The sequence below is a fragment of the Mauremys reevesii genome, linkage group 8 (genome assembly GCF_016161935.1).
Source record: "Mauremys reevesii isolate NIE-2019 linkage group 8, ASM1616193v1, whole genome shotgun sequence".
Classification (NCBI taxonomy): Eukaryota; Metazoa; Chordata; order Testudines; family Geoemydidae; genus Mauremys; species Mauremys reevesii.
Genome location: NC_052630.1, coordinates 69,875,487 through 69,895,846, shown reverse-complemented (window position 1 = coordinate 69,895,846; position 20,360 = coordinate 69,875,487).

Here is a 20,360-nt window from a genome sequence, read left to right as displayed (position 1 = left end):
CTTGCTATTGTGTTGGGGGCACAGTACCAGCAGAGAGAGTTGTTTTTTTTCATTCAAATGAACATGAGTTGCTGCTGGTCGTTCATTCTTGGATTGAGAATTACACTAGTATGACCAATGTCAATAAAGTAGGGACCATATCTGCAAAAATATATTAATAGTATCAAGTTCAAAGAGGCCCCAGTCCTGATTGAGGCCTCTGGACATTACCATAAGATAAATACCAAACAATTATAATTTTAAACACTGCTAAGCCAAGGGAACAATGTAGGCTAGCATTCTTACTCGATTATTGAAGCAGCAGTGCTATAAATCAATGCTTTTCGACTATCTGAAAGTACAAGATACTAATTTTCAGAACTATAGGAAAGCCAAGCAGTTTTATATATTCTAAAATCATGTGGGAAAGACTATGTAAAGGTGCTTAATTGGCAGTGAAATACAAATATTTTGAGGAGCAATAAACCTTACCGTCAAATCCAGATCTAGTACTTTGTAAGGCAGGTGGAAGGGGTTATAGGCTCCTCGTCCCCACTCCAGTCGCAACAAGGGAAAGAAAGATCACTCTTAGTACTTACTCATTACTATTTAACTAAACCTATGCAATACGTCTACATTCTTTCTTCAGTGAAACCTGGTTTTATTATCATTTAAAACGCTTTCATATGAGTTCTTGAGTTTAAGAAACCCTACTTGTTATGTTCTTTAATGCCTACATTATAGAGGTGTGTATGTGGGGAGGTTAGGATGACTTGCATCAAAACTTTTAACACAGCTTTAATAAAACCTTAAACAGCACACCAGCCAAATAATCATCATAATGTTCTTTATTTTGAGCACAGTTTATGGAGATGGAACACTAGCACAAGCTATGAATAGACATTTTAGAAAACTAACCTGTTGACACAAAAGAGCAGGGAGCTTTGATTGTTTTCATAGTCTATCAAATAATTGTCTTTATTAGTTTTAGTTATCTTAGTTGTACTAGACACACACCACTCATGATACTGAAAGGTGTTTTTCCCCCCACTACCATAAATAAAAAAGCTAGTTCCCGTATGTTGGTTTATTTCTGAAGTTTAGCAATCAAACAAAATAATTGGTTGTTAATTGGGGTTGGTTAGTTATACTGTAGAGTTAAAGACACATCACAAGTTAAGTTACTTAAATTTGCTAAAGAAAAGCAGAATAACCTACAGGAACAAGTGTTCAGGTAGTCATTATGTCAACTTCCCAAACTAGCTTTGGCACATCGTCCACACTTGAGAAGTAAGTGGTACACCTGCCATGCCTCCATGGTCCATGAGCAATGTCCCTCTCTTTCTGCCCTTTTTCACTAACCAACTCACCGAAGCCATGGTGCTTCTCTTATGTGTTGGGTCTTTTAACACTTAAGCCTTGACTTCAGCAGTTTGCTAAATTACTAAATTTTGAGAGCAGCCATGCTACGAAAACAACTCAGGTTACACAGAGTGATTTGATTAACAACTGAGAGTTACAGCTGAAGACTGTAGCTATGTCCCTACTGCATTATAAGCTCATGCTTCAGTAGTACTTATGTATCTACCCACCACCCATGGCAGACCATCTAGCTCAAATTTAAAACACCAGATAATTCAAGCTAGAGATTTGTGTATGTAGCTGGGAGTTGGGTTAGAGGCAACTCTAGTTATACCGTGAGGTAACACTGCAGTGAAGACAAGCCATTAGAGAAAATTTTCTTTGAGTTTCTAGCCCATACATTTATAAACAAAAGCTTAAGTTTTGCAGACACTGTTTCAGCACATCTGATGGCTACTCATCAGTATCTGTAAATAACAGCTTAATCTTATACTTTCTAGTCTTGCCATATCTCTTCCCTACTTGGGAAAGAATTTTTACCTTCTGTGTATGATTTTAAAAGGATTAAATGCGTTAAGCTTTAACACCTTTTAAATTATCCCTTTTTTAGCAAGGCAAGGGAGGATGTTTCTCAGTCTGTAAATATAAAATATAAAGTTCATTCACGTTTAGTAACGAATGGCTTATAAAAATCACAAAGCTTAAATTACACTTAATTCTTACTCAGTACAATGTACATCATTTAGATATAGTTACCTATAACTAGTTTTCAAACAGATGCCAGGCTATAACAGTAAAGCACTTGGCTAATTCTCAGAACAGATGTGCTTGAATAAAGTACTCCTGAAGGTTTCTATTAAGATCTTCTAGCAAAAGAGTCCTTGATGCATCGTTGGGAACTTGGGACATCAGAAAGTACCTTTTCTATACAGCATAAATCTAAAACTTGGCCAGATTCTTGGATGTGACTTGATCATTCTGTGCCGCATTGAATCTGCCTGTAGAGCAAGTGTATCCAGTCCTCAGAAGGTCGCTTGAACCCACGGTAAGTCTAGTCATCTTCCGTGAAAAGAGAGGCTTGAAACTAATGCAAATGGATTGTTGTGGTTAAATGGAAAATGCATGCAGCTTGGCTGCACTTGTGCTGCAAAAGACTGGAGTTCTTAAAGAGCATTTCCACCCCCCGTCAGTTTATTTTTGTGGTAAATCCCAACGAATCATGTAGCTAAGTGCCACTTGAATTTAAAGCTAGCCTCATGTGATGTGTATGCTGATAGCACATGAGGAGTAAGAGACGTCTAGTGCCAAAGCAGATCTACTCCCTAAAGAATCGAAAAGAACACCTTCCTCAACTACCCATCCCACAGTTAGAGCTCACAAGAAAACACTGGCCATTACTACTGCTGTGAGAAACAGCTGCCGCTTAGAGAAGATTCTGAGATACTGTTGGATGTAGAGGTACTGAGGTGGAGGCTGGATGATGGAAACACTGAAGGGTTTGTCAGGAAAGATTACAGAATGGATTTTGGTGAGGATGGGTTGGGAACGACTCTTTCCAGGGAATTGCTTACAGGCAAAAAAAATTGTAGCAGAGATCCTTTTGTGAAGATACCACTGTGGCTTTGGTGAATTTGTTCCTTCGTTTTCATTTTAATGGTGGGAGTGGTGTATTTTCCCCCAAAGAATTTCAGGAAAGGGTGAGGTAAGTAATTTCAGCATCGATAACACAAATGTTTAGAAAGATGTATGGGATTTCCCCCTTTTTTTAAAAATCCATTCCTGGGTGGGGTGTTTCTCCTCTCCCCTCCCCCCCCCCCCCCGCCCAACACATGTCTTTCAAGGAAACTCATGGTGTGCCTTACCTCCCACTGTTTTGTTTTTTAAGTACCTATTTGCAGTAGTTCATGTTACTAGTATTTTCATAGCAGCACACATTTAGCAAACAAATTGCTCAGGTCATGCTCAGGTTTTTTCCTCTTTGGTGGCACGCTCCTCAGTTTCTAAAACTGGATTCAGTTTGGGTTTGTGTGACAGTGCACAAATGTTTATCCTAGCAATGGAGCTCTAGTAGTTTTCACTATGAAGAAAACATTTCTCTACTCCAGCTGCATTTATCTTAGTAATAGGATAAACTCCAGTCTCGTATGGGGAAGACAGTGTGGCTACAATAAACTAGGCGGGTCTATAGAAGACAATATTGGTTGGTCCATCTACCACTTTCTGTCATACCTAGATATTCTTTGAAAGGGACTGAATTCCTTAATGAGTTGGACCTGGCATCTGTCTAGCTAGTCTGTCTAGCTGACAGGATCACAGTACAAAGCAGAATGCAGTCAGGCTACTGAACATATTAAGTATAAAGCAACACACACACGGTTTACAATGTTTTAAAATCTCTCTGCTGTATTCCCTGACACAGACATTGCTTCTATGTGTTCTGCCAAACAACCATCATTTCAGATTCCCAGGGAATCAATAGGATGGAAGCAAGACGGTGATACATAACAAGAATCAAATAAATAAAACATATCCCCATTGATCCCCTTTTCAAATCTCAAGAATTGAGACAGTGCCCATTGCTCAGCAAAGAGTTTGAATTTGAAAATAAAGTTTTAAAAAAAACATTTTTCACGTCTTTGATTTATTGTGATGTTTAAAAACAAACAAACCTCCCTCCTAAAACAAAATACATATTTTTTAAACAAAACTGAATTTTTAAATCAATAGCCCAAATAGATCAGTAGAGGGCAGCATTAAGAGACTTATGATTACTAGCAGTCATTTCAAGAAGCAGTCCTGGCAGGCATCAGAGGAACGGATTCTATCAATTGCTCCTTTATAGACAGAAAAGGTCTGCCTTTCAGTGACTGACTTAGTCATATGATATTGCCATCAGTTCTACTTCGCACTGCAGAATGTTGAGATGGTTGTAATGCAGCAGGAAAACTACTGAAATTGCCATCAACCTGTCAAAAATGTATGTCTTCAGATTTGCTTTGTATTTATTTTAGTGAAATAGTAGTATAATGAATTTGCTCGTTTCTTGTATTTACGGGAAAAGACCTACACAGGGCTATGATTCCTAACAAGAGCTTTATTTAGAGATACCTTGATTTAAGGAAACAGGTACTAATCAGTTGAGAGAAATGCTAAGGAGAAGAACCAACAGATTGCATGGGATTTAAATTACTTCCCTCTGAGGAAATCAATGATCTTTTGAGATGCTCATCAGACAGAATAGTCCTGGTTCTAATCTCACAATTGAGCAGTGTTAGTCCTTGTATGTACAATTGACTTACACCTGTATAAAACTTGTGGGAGAAAACAATCAGGCCTAGTAGATGGATTTTGAAAATAAAGTGGTATCAACTGGTGTCCACTGTGCCAAATGGATCAAACAAAAACAGGACTACAGTATGATATAAAACAGGGATGGACAACCTGAGCCTGAGAAGGAGCCAGAATTTAACAATGTACATTGCCAAAGAGCCACAGTAATATGTTAGCAGCCCACCATCAGCTCCCGCTCCCAGCGCCACCCATGCACCAGCAGCCCCACCAATCAGCGCCTCCCCCTCCTTCCCGCACCTCCCGATCAGCTGTTTTGTGGCATGCAGGAGGCTCTGGGGATGAGGGGGGAGAAGTGAGGGCACTGCAGGCTCAGGGAAGGGGGTGGGAAGAGGTGGAGTGGGGGCAGGACCTGTGGAGAGCCAGGGGTTGAGCAGTGAGCACCCCCGGCACACTGGAAAGCTAGTGCCTGTAGCTCCAGCCCCGGAGTTGGTATCTATCAAGGAGCCACATATTAACTTCTGAAGAGCCACATGTGGCTCCAGAGCCATAGGTTGGCCACCCATGATATAAAAGCTCTGAAGAAGGCACAGTTTTATGCCATATTCTAGTTCATTAAACCACACCTAGATCAGTTAATCATAAAAGAAGCGCAACACGTCGTAGTGATTCCTCTTTTACAAACTGAGAAAGGATCTATAATTGCATCCCTAACCACTTTTCTTCAAGTTCTTGCTCACGTTGATTCCATTCTAGGTGTGTGCATGCCCACGTGCACAGTTGTCAGAGACTTTTGCCTTAGCGGTATCGGTAGAGTCAGCTGTGGTGCCGCCTGGAGTGCCACACTCGTGTCAGTATATTAAGCGTTGCTGACCCTACACCCTCTTCTTACCGTCGGTGACGATTGGTTGGAGAACCTTGTCTTGCAGATCGCAAGAGCATTAGCAGTTCTTTCAAACCTTTATCTTCTTTGTGCACAGTTTGTAGGTATTTAAGTTAAGTGTTAGGTTAGTTGGTAGTTAGAATCTCGGCTGGGACTTCGTCCTGGAGCAAAGCATGCCCTGCTGTCCGGGCTTCAAACCATGTTCGTCATGCAGCAGGCCGATGCCTATCAGTGACCTCCACGACAGCTGCTTTACGTGTTTGGGGGAGTCCCATAGAAAAGACAAGTGTCAAATCTGTAAAAACTTTTGACCTAGAACCCAAAAGGAGCGGGATATCCACTTGAGGGCCCTCCTTATGGAGGCTGCGCTTTGTCCTGCATCAGAGCTCTCCCACTCAGACCCCAGCCTGAGCACTTCAGCTTTGGTGTGGAGTGCACCACCAGCACCAGTGCCTAAGAAGTGGGGGGAAAAAAGATGATTTCCCACCCCACCCCAGACACCGGAAGGAAAAGGGGTCTGAGGCAAAGAACTGATGTCAGGCCATGTGCCTGCCCCGGGACTTCACAGGGGTACCGCAAAGGTCAGACCCCCCTACCCCAGCCTGACCAGGGATCCAACTCTGGAGAGTGGAAGGGGACCCAGGTCTCTCCCAGGGCCTTTGTTGTCCGAAGGGGGCCTGGCAGCTAAAGAAAACAAGTAGGCTGATTGACACTGCAGGCGCTGCACCAGGAGGCAGACTCGGCTAAGACCCCAACATCTAAGGCATGCCGATCATGGGACAGCCTCTTAGGGTAGTGGAGCACCCTCAGTCATCAGACCACAGCCACAGATCTCCATCTCCATGGCCTCAGACCCCGGCACTTTACCCTAGGTCTCCAGCTAGAATGCCCAGGTCCTAATGCACATTCCATGTACAAGACATGGGACACTGGAGTTGAGGCATCAGTCCCCACACCACCGGTACCAGGGAGCTTCCCATCACAGATCACCATGGCCCAGGTTGCTTTTGCCCAGATGGTCGCCCAGATGTCTGTCCCCACCCAGGCAGGGCTGCTCCTTGTCACAGCACCGATCCCCTTCACCCTGGTACCGTTCACTAGGCAGGCGTCATTCCTCGCCCTCCCTCACCGGTCACTGACCAAAGTCAGTTGGCAGACTCAGGCCTTGACGGCTCCTCCCTGGTCACCGGAAGGACAGCAGTCCGAGTTGGAACGGGAGTTTAGCACCTCACCAAGAAGGGTAGATTTGCTGCTGACTCGTGAGACAGGGGCCCAATCAGTGGCCATATTGGAACCTGTGGGGCAGCGTTCCCTCTAATTTTTCCCACCCAGGTGTGGAATGAACCAGCTGAGCGGCTAACAGCAGAGAGGCTAACAGAGGGAGTTTGACTGGGATCTGTCCAAGAGGAGCTACTCTAAGTGCTGCATTAGGCAGGGCTGTATTGGTGGTGAGTATCTGAGTGTCTGTTGTGGGGACGGTTTGTCAGTTTGACCATGTGCTTGATTGTTTGAAAAGTGTGAATTGGGAGTGCTTTGTTCCAGGTGGGCCTGACTGTTATAACAAGGCAGCAAGCTGTGAACCAGCTGAGCGGCGAACAGCAGAGCAGCTAACAGAGGGAGTTTGACTGGGAGTTCGTCTGGGGAGAGCCCACTGAGGCTTCTCTGAGTAGTTACTGCAACAGCTGAGGAAGCTCTTAGAAGGAAGGTCATATGGATGGTGAGCGATCAAGCTGTTGTGACCTGCAGAGGATGTGCCATGTTGGTCTTTCTTTCAGAGGACAGAAGCAACTTTGTCTGTACAAAGTGCAAGCTGGTCTCCATATTGGAAGAGAAGGTTCAAGAACTGGAGAAACAAGTAGCAACCCCGTGTTGCATAAGAGAAAATGAAGATTTCTTGGACAGACATCAGGATATGCTTCTGCAGGGACAACATTCTGAAGAATCAGAGCAGACTGTGCAGTGGGGACAGAAGGACGGTGAAGACAATTGTCAGCATGTGACCTCTAGAAGAAGAAAGAGGAGCATCCATGTACCAGCAATGCAGATACAGGTAAGCAACCATTTTCATTTTCTCTCCACAGGTACTAATGCAGAGAGTGGACTAGATGATACATCTGAAGGAAATGAGCAGAAGGAGACTGAACCGATTGGAAGGCATGAGATGCACTGTCCTAGGGATGGGGGTTCCACGACCACCACTCCCAACAGAAGGAGGCGGGTGGTGGTGGCCGGGGACTCCCTCTTAAGGGGGACTGAGTCATCTATCTGCTGTCCTGCCCAGGAAAACCGAGAAGTGTGATGCTTACCAGGAGCTAGGATTCACAATGTGACAGAGAGACTGCCGGACTCATCAAGCCCTTCCTGCTTCTTCACGTGGGCACCAATGATACTGCCAAGAATGACCTTGAGCGGATCACTGCAGACTGAGGCTTTGGGAAGAAGGATAAAGGAGTTTGAGGCACAAGTGGTGTTCTCGCCCATCCTCCCTGGGTAGAGACTGTCAAATCGTGGAAGATTTGATTTGGAGAGAAGGCTTTGAATTCTTTGACGATGGTGTTCTAAGAAGAAGGATTGCTAGGCAGAGATGGGCTCCACTAACAAAGAGCGGGAAGAGCATCTTCGCAAGCAGGCTGGCCAACCTAGTGAGGAGGGCTTTAAACTAGGTTCACCGGGTGAAGGAGACCAAAGCCTTGAGGTAAGAGAGGAAGTGGGATACCAGGAGGAAGCAAGAGCAGGAGAGAACAAGAGGGAAGAACTCCTGACTCATACTGAGAAAGCGGGACGATCAGCGAGTTATCTTAAGTGCCTATACACAAATGCAAGAAGCCTGGGAAACAAGCAGGGAGAACTGGAAGTCCTGGCTCAGTCAAGGAATTATGATGCGATTGGAATAACAGAGACTTGGTGGGATTACTCACATGACGGGAGTACTGTCATGGATGGATATAAACTGGATGAGCACAAATCCATGGGGCCAGATGCACTGCATCCGAGGGTGCTAAAGGAGTTGGTGGATGTGATTGCAGAGCCATTGGCCATTATCTTTGAAAACTCATGGTGATTGGGCGAGGTCCCGGATGACTGGAAAAAGGCTAATGTAGTGCCCATCTTTAAGAAAGGGCAGGAGGAGGATCTGGGGGGGACTACAGGCCAGTCAGCCTCACCTCAGTCCCTGGAAAAATCATGGAGCAGGTCCTCAAGGAATCAATTTTGAAGCACTTTGAGGAGAGGAAAGTGATCAGGAAAGGTCAGCATGGATTCACCAAGGGCAAGTCATGCCTGATGAACCTAATTGCCTTCTATGATGAGATAACTGGCTCTGTGGATGAGGGGAAAGCAGTGAACTTGACTTTAGCAAAGCTTTTGATATGGTCTCCTACAGTATTTTTGCCAGCCACTTAAAGAAGTAAGGGCTGGAGAAATGAACCATAAGACTCTACGAGTAGTGATCAATGGCTTGATGGCTAGTTGGCAGCCGGTATCAAGCAGAATGCCCCAAGGTTTGGTCCTGGAGCCAGTTTTGTTCAATATCTTCATTAATTATCTGGAGGATGGCATGGATTGCATCCTCAACAAGTTTGCAGATGACACTAAATTGGGGGGAGTGGTAGATACGCTGGAGGGGTGGGATAGGATACAGAGGGACCTAGACAAATTAGAGGATTGGGCCAAAAGAAATTTGAGGTTCAACAAAGACAAATGCAGAGTCCTGCACTTAGTGCATGGGATTCTTCCTTCTTGGTACAGACTAGGGACCGAGTGGCTAGGCAGCAGTTCTGCAGAAAAGGACCTAGGTGTTACAGTGGACGAGAAGCTGGATATGAATCAACAGTGTGCCCTTGTTGCCAAGAAGGTTAACGGCATTTTGGGCCGTATAAGTAGGAGCACTGCTAGCAGATCGAGGGACGTGATCATTCCCCTCTATTGGGCACCGGTGAGGCATCATGTGGAGTACTGTGTCCAATTTTGGGCCCCACACTACAAGAAGGATGTGGAAAAATTGGAGAGAGTCCAGCAGAGGGCAACAAAAATGATTAGGGGGCTGGTGCACATGACTTCTGAGGAGAGGCTGAGGGAACTGGAATTATTTAGTCTGCAGAAGAGAAGAAAGCAGCTATCAAATCCCCCCTCATTCAATTACCTGAAAGGGGCTTCCAAAGAGGATGGATCTAGACTATTCTCAGTGGTACCAGATGATAGAACAAGGAGTGTGCAGTGAAGGAGGTTTAGGTTGGATATTAGAAAAAACTTTTTCACTTGGAGGGTGGTGAAGCACTGGAATGGGTTACCTAGGGAGGTGGTGGAATATCCTTTCTTAGAGGTTTTTAAGGTCAGGCTTGACAAAGCCCTGGCTGGGATGATTTAGTTGGGGATTGGTCCTGCTTTGAGCAGGGGGTTGGACTAGATGACCTCCTGAGGTCCCTTCCAACTCTGATATTCTATGAATTTTGTTATGTGCAACAAAATGGAGGTGATGTGTGACACATCACTTTCATATCAGTGCACATAACAAAATTCATGTGGTGGGGGTGGGGCTGAGGGGTTCGGAGTGTGCTCAGGACTGGGGCAGAGGGAAGGGGTGTGAGGGCTCCAGCTGGGGGTGCGGGCAATGGGGTGGGGCTGGGGATGAGGGGCTCTGGGCTGGGACAGAGAGTTGGGGTGCAGGAATGTTAGGACTCCGGCTGGGGATGAGAGCTCTGGGGCGGGGCCACGGATGAGGGCTTTGGGGTGCAGGAGGGTGCTCCGGGGCTACGGCGGGGAGAGAGGACTCCCTGCAGCTCTCTGTCACTGCAGCAGCAACTGGGCTGGAGGAGAGGCGCCTCTTCCCACTGCGGCAGCTCCAGGGCTTGGACTGCAGGATATGCAGCCCTCTCCTGGGTACTTGTTGGGACACATGGTGGCCTGCATTTACATGGTCCGGCATGTTTGGCTCCACCTCAGGCCCCTGCAGGCGTGACTGGCATCAGTCTACATCCCCGACAGACACGGCATGGACTGGATGGTCTGGATTCCGAAGTGCATACTGTCATCACTCACCTGGTGGCAGGATCCTACATCAGTGTTGGCAGAAGTCCCCTTTGCCACTCCTTCCCCCTCGGTGACACTTGTCTCCAATGGGGTGGGGGAGCCCACCTGGGCAATGTGTTGGAGCTGGGGTGGGGGAGCCCACCTGGGCAATCTCAGCACGCAAGGTCATTGGTCCAATTATGACCAGTGATGAGCTGCCAAAATCTCAACAACCGGTTCCCTATAAAAAACTGATTTAAGGGGGAAACGGGGGAGGGTCCGGGGGAGAGATCCTCGTGGGGCTGGGGGCCCCTGCAGGGTCTGGGCCAATTGCCCCACTTGCCCCCTCCCCTCCCCTCTGGCCAGCCCTGGAGCTTGCAGCAGCTCCCCCCCCCCGCCACACACACACACACACACCTTGCTGGGCCATTCAAAAAGTGGCAGCAGGACGACTCCAGAGCTCAGCTGAGCTGCCCAGCTGGTGCCGGCGGCTGGCCACGCTGCAGCTGGGGGGAAGCGGGGGAAGGGCTGGGGGAGCCTCAGCCTCCCCAGCTGGGAATCCTGGGAGCAACAGGATGGTCCGGCCCGCGGACCAGAGTTCTTTGCCCACTCCCTGGCCCTTTAACAACTGGTTCTCCACGGAGGTCTAATTTTAGCAACCAGTTCTTGAGAACCTGTGGGAACCTGCTCCAGCTCACCACTGGTTATGACCGCTCCCTCCATATCAAATCAGAGTGGTTCTCCTGACCTGCCAAGCCTTCCTACCTCACGTAGTAGGCAAAGCAGTCCAAGTCCTAATGGACATCACAGCAACTATGTTCTATATCAACAAGCAAGGCGGCACCAGATTGTCTTCCCTTTGCCAGGAAGCCTTCAGGCTCTGGGACATCTGTCTGCAGCATGACATCCATCTCGTGACCACTCACCTCCCTGTGGCCAAGAATGCTTTGGCCGATCACCTCAGCAGGATCTTCTCATCTCACCTTGAGTGGTCCTCCATCTGGAAGGGGTCAGCTTCATCTTCCACAAGTGGAGAACTCCCCAGGTGGACTTGTTTGCATCTAGACAGAACAGGAAGTACCACGTTTTCTGCTCGATTCGGGGGATCGACAGGGGCTCCCTGTCAGACGCTTTTCTGCTCCCATGGTCGGGGGGTCTGTTTTACACCTTCCCCCCCAGTTCCGTTAATTGAGAGTCCTCATGAAGATCAAGCAGGACAGAGCGAAAGTGATTCTTATAGCACTGGCTTGGCCGTGCCAGCACTGGTTCAGCACCCTGCTGGAGGTGGCTGCTCCATTACAGCTGCCGCTCTGACCAGACCTGCTGTCAAAAAACCACGGCAGTCTTCTGCATCTGAACCTGGAGGCACTGCAACTGACGGTTTGGCTGCTGCATGGTTGAATGCATAGGAGTGGCAGTGCTCCGCCAAAGTCCAACAGGTCCTGTTGGACAGCAGAAAGCCCTCCACCAAAGCAACCTACCTTGCCAAATGGAAACAGTTTGACTGCTGGAGGTCAGATAAAGGCATTCGGCCTGAGCAAGCATCACTGCAGTTAATCCTGGACTACTTTCTGCATCTCAAGCTCCCAAGGCCTGTCCCTTCATCTATCAAGGTCCATTTGGCAGCTATATTGGCCTTCCATCCACCACTTGAGGGTAGGTCAGTTTTTGCCCCGGATATGATGGTCAGGTTCCTCAAGGGCCTCAAGCGCCTTTACCCGCACATCAAGGACCCCGTTCCCTCCATGGGACCTGAATCTGGTACTGTCGCAGCTCCTGGGTCCCCACTTCAAGCCTCTGGCTTCCTGCTCTCTCCTTCACCTGTCCTGGAAGGTCGTGTCCTGGTCGCAATAACATCTGTCCACCGTGTCGCCAAGATTAGGGCACTCATCTCGGAACCACTCTATGCGGTCTTTTACAAAGACAACGTCCAGCTGAGGCCACACCAAGCCTTCCTGCCCAAGGTGGCCTCTGTTTCATACAAGCCAGGACACTTTCTTACCTGTCTTTTTTCCAAAGCCGCATATGTCAGAGGAGGAGTATAGGCTGTATTCCCTAGACGTCAGGTGGGCACTAGCCTTCTGCATTGAAAGGATCAAGCCATTCTGCAAATCGATGCAGCTGATAGGATGAAAGGTTGCCCAGTGTCTGCACAAAGAATTCTTCTTGGATCACCACTGGCATTCACTACTGCTATGATCAGGTGAAGGTGCAACCCCCGGGGATTGTAACTGCCCACTCAACCAGGGCACAGGCCTCTTTGGCAGCCTTTCTGGCCCAAGTGCCTATCCAGGAAATCAGTAGGGCAGCCACCTGGTCATCTGTCCATACATTCCCATCCCACTATGCACTTACCCAGCAGGCCCTGGATGATGCTGGCTTCAGTAAAGCAGTACTACAAGCCACCAAACTGAATTCTGAGCCCACCTCAGATACTGCTTGTGAGTCACCTAGAATGGAATCAACATGAGCAAGCACTCGTAGAAAAAGTTACCTATCTTTTGTAACTGTTCTGTGAGATGTGTTGCCCATGTCCATTCCCTGCCCTCCTACCCCTCTGTCGGAGTTGCCAGCAAGAAGGAACTGAAAAGGCATAGGGTCGGTGGTGCCTAATATACTGACGAGTGAGCACAGCACTCAACGGGGCACACAGCTGACCCTACAGATACCACTAAGGCAAAAGTCTCCAACAACTGTGCACGTGGGCGCACACATACCTAGAATGGAATGGACACGAGTAACACATCTCGAAGAACAACAGTTACAAAAGGTAGGTAACCATTTTTCCTTTGTTACTCAACGTGGTATTCTAGTAAATACTAGAGTCGCTTGTTTTAATCCCAGACAGATGACAATTGCATTCTGAAATTTGCTCTGAATTGAAGGGAGAGTGTGCCTAGCTAGCACTATTGAAAGCTTGGAAATTTATATACTGAATTACAACAGCATTCTACAATTAAATGCAAAAACTAAGTTAAGAAGTAAGTTTGGAATGCCAATGTTATGTTTCCAGAGCATCTGTAACTATCTTAGGCCTTGTCTACACTACAGGGGAAATCCAATCTAAGATACACAATATGAGTTATGTGAATAGCGTAATTCAAACTGATGTATCTTAGACCTACTTACCGTGGGGTCCACACTATGCGATGTTGACAGGAGACACTCTCCCATCAACTCCCCCTAAGCTTCTCGATCTGGTGGAGTGCAGGAGTCGACGGGAGAGCGATCTGCGGTCAATTTAGCAGGTCTTAACTAGACCCGCTAAATCAACTGCCAATGCATTGATCGCTACTCATCGATCCCCCGGTAAGTGTAGACAAGCCCTTAGACTATATAGTATTTTGCTGCCTTCTATTTTTTTTTATTATTGTTTGCATACACACTGTTTCAAAGTAATTACTGTAGAAACCACAACTTTGAATTTGTGCATATCAGATAAGAAAATCTCAGCTGAGTGTTTGATCATATTTGAATAAGCGGGTGATATCTTGGGTGTGAGTGAGGTACCATGGGCTGCTAACCTAGTTCAGCATCTGTTTCCTCACATGCACTTTTATTTATTTATTTATTTTATTTATTTTAAGGCTGACTGGATTTTCACTAACTGTGTTGGTGTTTTCAGGGGACTGAATAGGAGGCTTGTTCTCCTACCTTGTCACCTGGGGGAAATTGACTAGCTCTTTCTATAGAGATTTCAGGAAGTCAATGATATTGTTCAGAGGGTCAGCCCCAAGCCTGCTCCTCCATGCTGTGGCAGCAGGATGTATGTGCTCCTCTGGGTGGTATTCTGCTCTTTGAGGGTATGGCTACACTTGAGATTTGCAGCGCTGGTGGAGGCTTTCCAGCACTGCAATTAGTAACTGTCCACACCTGCAGGGCACATCCAGCGCTGCAACTCCCTGGCTGGGATTTAAAGGGCTCTGGGCTGCCTGCAACCGCGGGGAGCCCAGAGCCTTTTAAATCCCAGCCGCAGCCGGGAATCAGAGGGCTCTGGGCTTCCCGCTGCGGCGGGGAGCCCAGAGCCCTTTAAATTTCAGCCGCGGCTGGGATTTAAAGGGCTCTGGGCTGCCTGCTGCGGCTGGCCGTACACCTGGGTCTGCTTGGGGTATAAGCATTGCAGCGCTGGTCATAAAGTGTGGCCACACACCAGCGCTGTTATTGGCCTCCAGGGTATAAAGGATATATCCCAGAATGCTTTTAACTAAATTACTCCCTTTGTTTTGTTATGCTGCCTCTCTTTGTTTTGTTGTGAACTCGGGGCTCCAGGAGCTGCTTATCTGAAAAACAAACACAGCTCCTGTTTGCTGTGATCAATCTGTAACTGACTGAACAATCAAATGAGATAAACCCACTACCTTGCTGTGAATGAGGCAGGCACGGGGAAGAGTGTTTGCTTGAGGAGAGAAACAGCAGGGGGAGGGAGAGAAATGGAGTCCGTTGGAGCAGCTGCTTATCTGGTCTGAAGGCTGTTTGCAATTAAGAGTAAGGGGTTGAGAAAATTTTCTGATTTTGCAAGGCAGGGAGCTGATACACAGTGTCGGCTCCAAAAATCCACTCTCTCTCTCTCCCCCAGTCCCTGTCACACTGCACCCCACCCCCATCTTTTGAAAAGCACGTTGCTGCCACTTGAACACTGGGATAGCTGCCCATAATGCATCACTCCCAACAGCGCTGCAAATGCTGCAAATGTGGCCACACTGCAGCGCTGGTAGCTGTGAGTGTGGCCACACACCAGCGCTTTCCCTACACAGCTGTACGACCAGTGCTGTAACTCCCAGCGCTGCAACTCTCAAGTGTAGCCATACCGTGAGGCTCAGATTCTAGGACCCTGTGAGGTGAGAGAGTTCTAGAGCTTGGGCTGCAGCCCAAGCACGAACATCTACGCTACAATTAAATAGCCCTTTTTCCCGAGCCCTGTGAGCCTGAGTCAGCTTGCATAGGCCAGCTTCCAGTGTCTAGTTGCAGTGTGTAGATATACAGTCAGGGTGCACTGAAGGATTTCACAATCACCATCATTAATTGATCTGGCTTTACTGCAAGCTAATCTTCCACCTCATCTCAAAGAACTAGAAAACCTCTGCAATGGACCCTCCTTTCAAACGTTAACTGAACTGACTGAAAGTAAGGGCAAAGTTTATATTCAGCTTGCTATTTTGTGTGGTCTTATCATACATTTTACCTACATGATTACTCACTTTACTATGGACAAGGACATGTAACTGTTCTCCTGGAGTTAGGACAATATAACCAATTATAGTCACAGCCAGCACACACAAACATTAAATAGCTAGTCAATGCTTTAACCTCACTCTTGATTGCTAGGATTGCATGTACATGTGCAACTTACAGTTGTGGTGTGAATGTAATGACAAACTTAACTTTAAAATCAGATTGCATGGTGTAGAATTGCCTGGTTTTTCTAGCAGTGATGTATAAAACAAGGTGTGATTCACGTGTCCAGGAAAGAAAAAGATTCCAAATGCCATAATTCTGCCAACCATGTAAGCTGCTTCTGTTCTCTCCAGAGAAGATCAAAGGTTCAGTGACTTAATCACAGATTCTCCCTCTTTGTTACGTACATTCTCCTCCAATCAGGGAACAGAAACAATACTATGTGATCAAGCAGACCTAGCACACGATGGTGAATCTACAAACTACAGTTCATAAACAATTCCTAGGCTGAAACTTGTTCATAACCTACCCAACAGTTACAGATAGCCTATTTTTCTGCTTACAATTTGATTTTTGTGCTAAATTTGTCAAAATAGCTCACCTCCCAATTATGATTGTGAATTTCAATAACAGCTGGTGGCAAGAGGATCTTGCAGCAGAAGCTGCGCTATATAAACTGGCACACTTTGCAGTTGAACAAGTTCCAAAGAGTACAACTACACAGAAAGGGTGAGGTAGAAATGCCTCGCTTGTATATTTATTTCAAGCAAAGGGAGGGTTATGATGTATAAGTTTGTTTTTTTTTGGACATTTTTTGATAGACCCTTTCCCATTCCACTCATTTGTTTGGTGTCTGTAACATGATGTGGTTTTCAGCAGCATTTTCCAACCCAACATTGTTTACAAGTGAAGGCTGTGTGACTTGGGGTACAGAAATCCTGAAGACTTAAGTCTTCCCAAAAAACACATGCTGCACTAAGCTGAGTGTAAAAGAGCCTGTCTTGTTTTTCAACCATCATTGTAGACCACCTCCACACTGGACCTCCCTTTCAAACATCACCAGAGCTGAACAAAAATCACATCAATGTTTATTTTTATCTTGGTATGTAGGGCTTGTCTACACTGGTAAGTTTCTGCACGGTAAAGCAGCTTTTTGTGCTCAAACTGCAGAGGTGTACATGCTGCCAAACCACTGTGTGTGCAGAAACTCCTCAGTTTGAGTGCTGCAAAAAAACCACCTTGAGGAGAGTCATAAGGCTAGCCTCTGTTCGTCAGAGAATGGAGATGGATGGCAGGAGAGAGATCACTTGATCATTGCCTGTTAGGTTCACTCCCTCTGGGGCACCTGGCATTGGCCACTGTTGGTAGACACATACTGGGCTAGATGGACCTTTGGTCTGACCCGGTACGGCCATTTATATGTTCTTATGTAATGGTGTAGGTAATCCACCTTTCCAAGAGGTGGTAGCTAAGTGGATTGAAAAATTCTTCCGCTGACCCCATGCCAACTATATAGGGGTTAGGTTGATATAGCTACAACTCTCAGGTGTGTGGATTTTTTTGCTTTTGCAAAAAAAAAAGCAAATGTAATTTTTGGATGCAATAACAGAGGCATAGCATGCAAGTCAAAGGAGGTGATAGTGCCGCTGCACTGGGAGCTGGTTCGGCCTCAGCTGGAGAACTGTGTCTAATTTGGTCACCAGTGTATAGGAAGGACGTAGAGAAACTGGAAATGACCAGAGGCAAGCGACAAACTTGATGAAAGGGAGAGAATTCAAGCCATATGAGTGAAGGCTAAAGGAAGTGGGTATGTTTAGTTTGGGAAAGAGGAGACTGAGGGGGACATGGCAGCAGTCTTCCAGGATTTCAACAATTTCCACCCCACCACCAACCTCAGCCTGGACCAATCCACACAAGAGATCCACTTCCTGGACACTACAGTGCAAATAAGCGATGGTCACATAAACACCACCCTATACCGGAAACCTGCTGACTGCTATACTTACCTACATGCCTCCAGCTTACATCCAGGACACACCACACGATCCATTGTCTACAGCTAAGCCCTAAGATACAACCGCATTTGCTCCAATCCCTCAGACAGAGATAAACACCTATAGGATCTCTATTAAACATTCTTAAAACTACACTACCCACCTGGGGAAGTGAAGAAACAGATTGACAGAGCCAGAAAGGTATCCAGAAGTCACCTACTACGCAATGGGCCCAACAAAGAAAGTAACACAACGCCACTAGTTGTCACCTACAGCCCCCAACTAAAACCTCTCCAGCGCATCATCAAGGATCTTCAACCAATGCTGAAGGACGATCCCTCACTCTCACATACCTTGCGGGAAAGGCCAGTCCTCGCTTACAGACAGCCTCCAAACCTGAATCAAATACTCACCAGCAATTACATACCACACAAAAAAAACACTAACTCAGGAAACAATCCCTGCAAAAAAAAAAAAAAAAAACCCATTGCCAAATCTGTCCACATATCTATTTAAGGGACACCATCATAGGACCTAACCGCAACAGCCACACCATTAGGGGCTCGTTCACCTACACATCTACCAATGTGATATATGCCATCATGTGCCAGCAATGCCTCTCTGCCATGTACACTGGCCAAACTGGACAGTCTCTATGCAAAAGAATAAATGGACAAAAATCAGACATCAAGAATTGTAACATTCAAAAACCAGTAGGAGAACACTTCAATCTCTCTGGACACTCAATGGCAGACTTAAAACTGGCAATTTTTTAACAAAAAAAATTAAAACAGACTCCAACGAGAAACTGCAGAACTGGAATTAATTTGCAAACTGGACGCCATCAAATTAGGCATGAATAATGACTGGGAGTGGATGGGTTACTACAAAAAATAATTTTTTCCCTCTGCTGATACTCACACCTTCTTGTCAACCGTTGGAAATGGGCCACCTTGATTGCATTGGCCTCGTTAGCACTACAAAAGGCCTCGACCTGGTATTCACCCCTTCTTGTCAATTGCTGAGAATACGTCACATCCACCTTAATTGAATTGGCTCGTTACTACTGACCCCGCACTTCTAAGGTAACTCCCATCTTTTCATGTGCTATTCTGCTTACTGTATTTTTCGCTCTATGCATCTGATGAAGTGGGTTTTAGTTTATGCCCAAATACATTTGTTCATCTCTAAGGCACCACAACGACTCCTTGTTGTTTTTGCTGATACAGACTAACACAGCTACCGCTCTGAAATAAAAAAAGATGGAGAAAAGTTGTTCATTCTTGCCACATAGGGCAGGACAAGAGGCACTGGGTTCAAACTACGGCATAGCAGACAGGGGCGGCTCTATGTATTTTGGCGGTGTACCTGGGAGGTTCCATGGTCCCTGCCGCCGAATTACCCCCAAAGCCGTGGGACCGGCAGACCTCCCGCAGGCATGCCACCAAAGGCTGCCTGATTGCTGCCCTCACGGCGACCGTCAGGCCACCCATCCCGTGGCTTGCTGCACCAGGCACGCGCTTGGTGTGCTGGTGCCTGGAGCTGCCCCTGATAGCAGATTTAGATTAAATCTCAGGATAAACTGCCTAAATGTAGGAACAGGACGCCAATGGAACAGACGCCTCGGGAAATCATGGAGACTCCTTTACTGCAGGTTTTCTAAAGGAGGCTGGACAGTCATCTGTCCTGGATGGCTTAGACACAACAAATCCCGCATCTTGGCAGAGGTTAGATTAGCTGACCCTTGCAGTTCCTTTTCACCCTGTGGCTGTAGGATTCTATGATGTAAAATGCCAGTGTAGACCAGACCTTAGTCAAACACAAAGGATTCACTAATGGATTGGCCATTGTAGATGGTGCTGGTGGCACCACTGTTGGTTAAGGCTGTCTGACACCTTCAATTAGGAGACCTCATTTTCAGTTGCTTATAAATTTGCCAAACTTTAAGAATTTGGACTGAAATTTCACACAGAATATCAGGGTTAGAAGGGACCTCAGGAGGTTGTCTAGTCCAACACCCTGCTCAAAAGCAGGACCAATCCCCAGACGCCTAAATGGCCCCCTTCAATGATTGAACTCACCACCCTGGGTTTGGCAGGCCAATGCTCAAATCACTGAGCTATCCCTCCCCCAAAGCCATACAACACAGCACCACTGGGCATTGAACAGAGGATCTCCTGTGCTTAGCTGGTGCTTTAGCCAGCTAAGCCACGGTGCCTGCTTTAAGAAAGTGTTTGCAACACATACCAGGTGTCTGCTTCTGGCTGAATTGTTTTTTTGAGTTTCCAGCATAACATTTGAGCCGACTTCTCAAATGAAGCTAGGAGAAAAGATGTGTTGCCCATGCTGAAACATTCTTAGCTGACTTTTATCTCCATGGAGCTGCTTGGGCTCCTCACTGGAACAATTCTAACAGCTACCGCTCCCCCGTTAAGAACCAGAGCCCTGAAATGAAAGAGGATGACAAGGTGAAAGTGTCTCTGCATTAACACACAGCTGGCTCCTGAGGTCTTTACACAGTTCTTACTCAAATGGCAGTTTTGCCTCAGTGGGGCTTGAGTAAACAGTAGGCCATGGCCTCAGAATTTGGCCTTGCATTCTACATCTACTAACCATTTTCATCCTGAAGAATCTACTGTGGCACTGACATGCAGCCACCTTGGGGCTGGAGG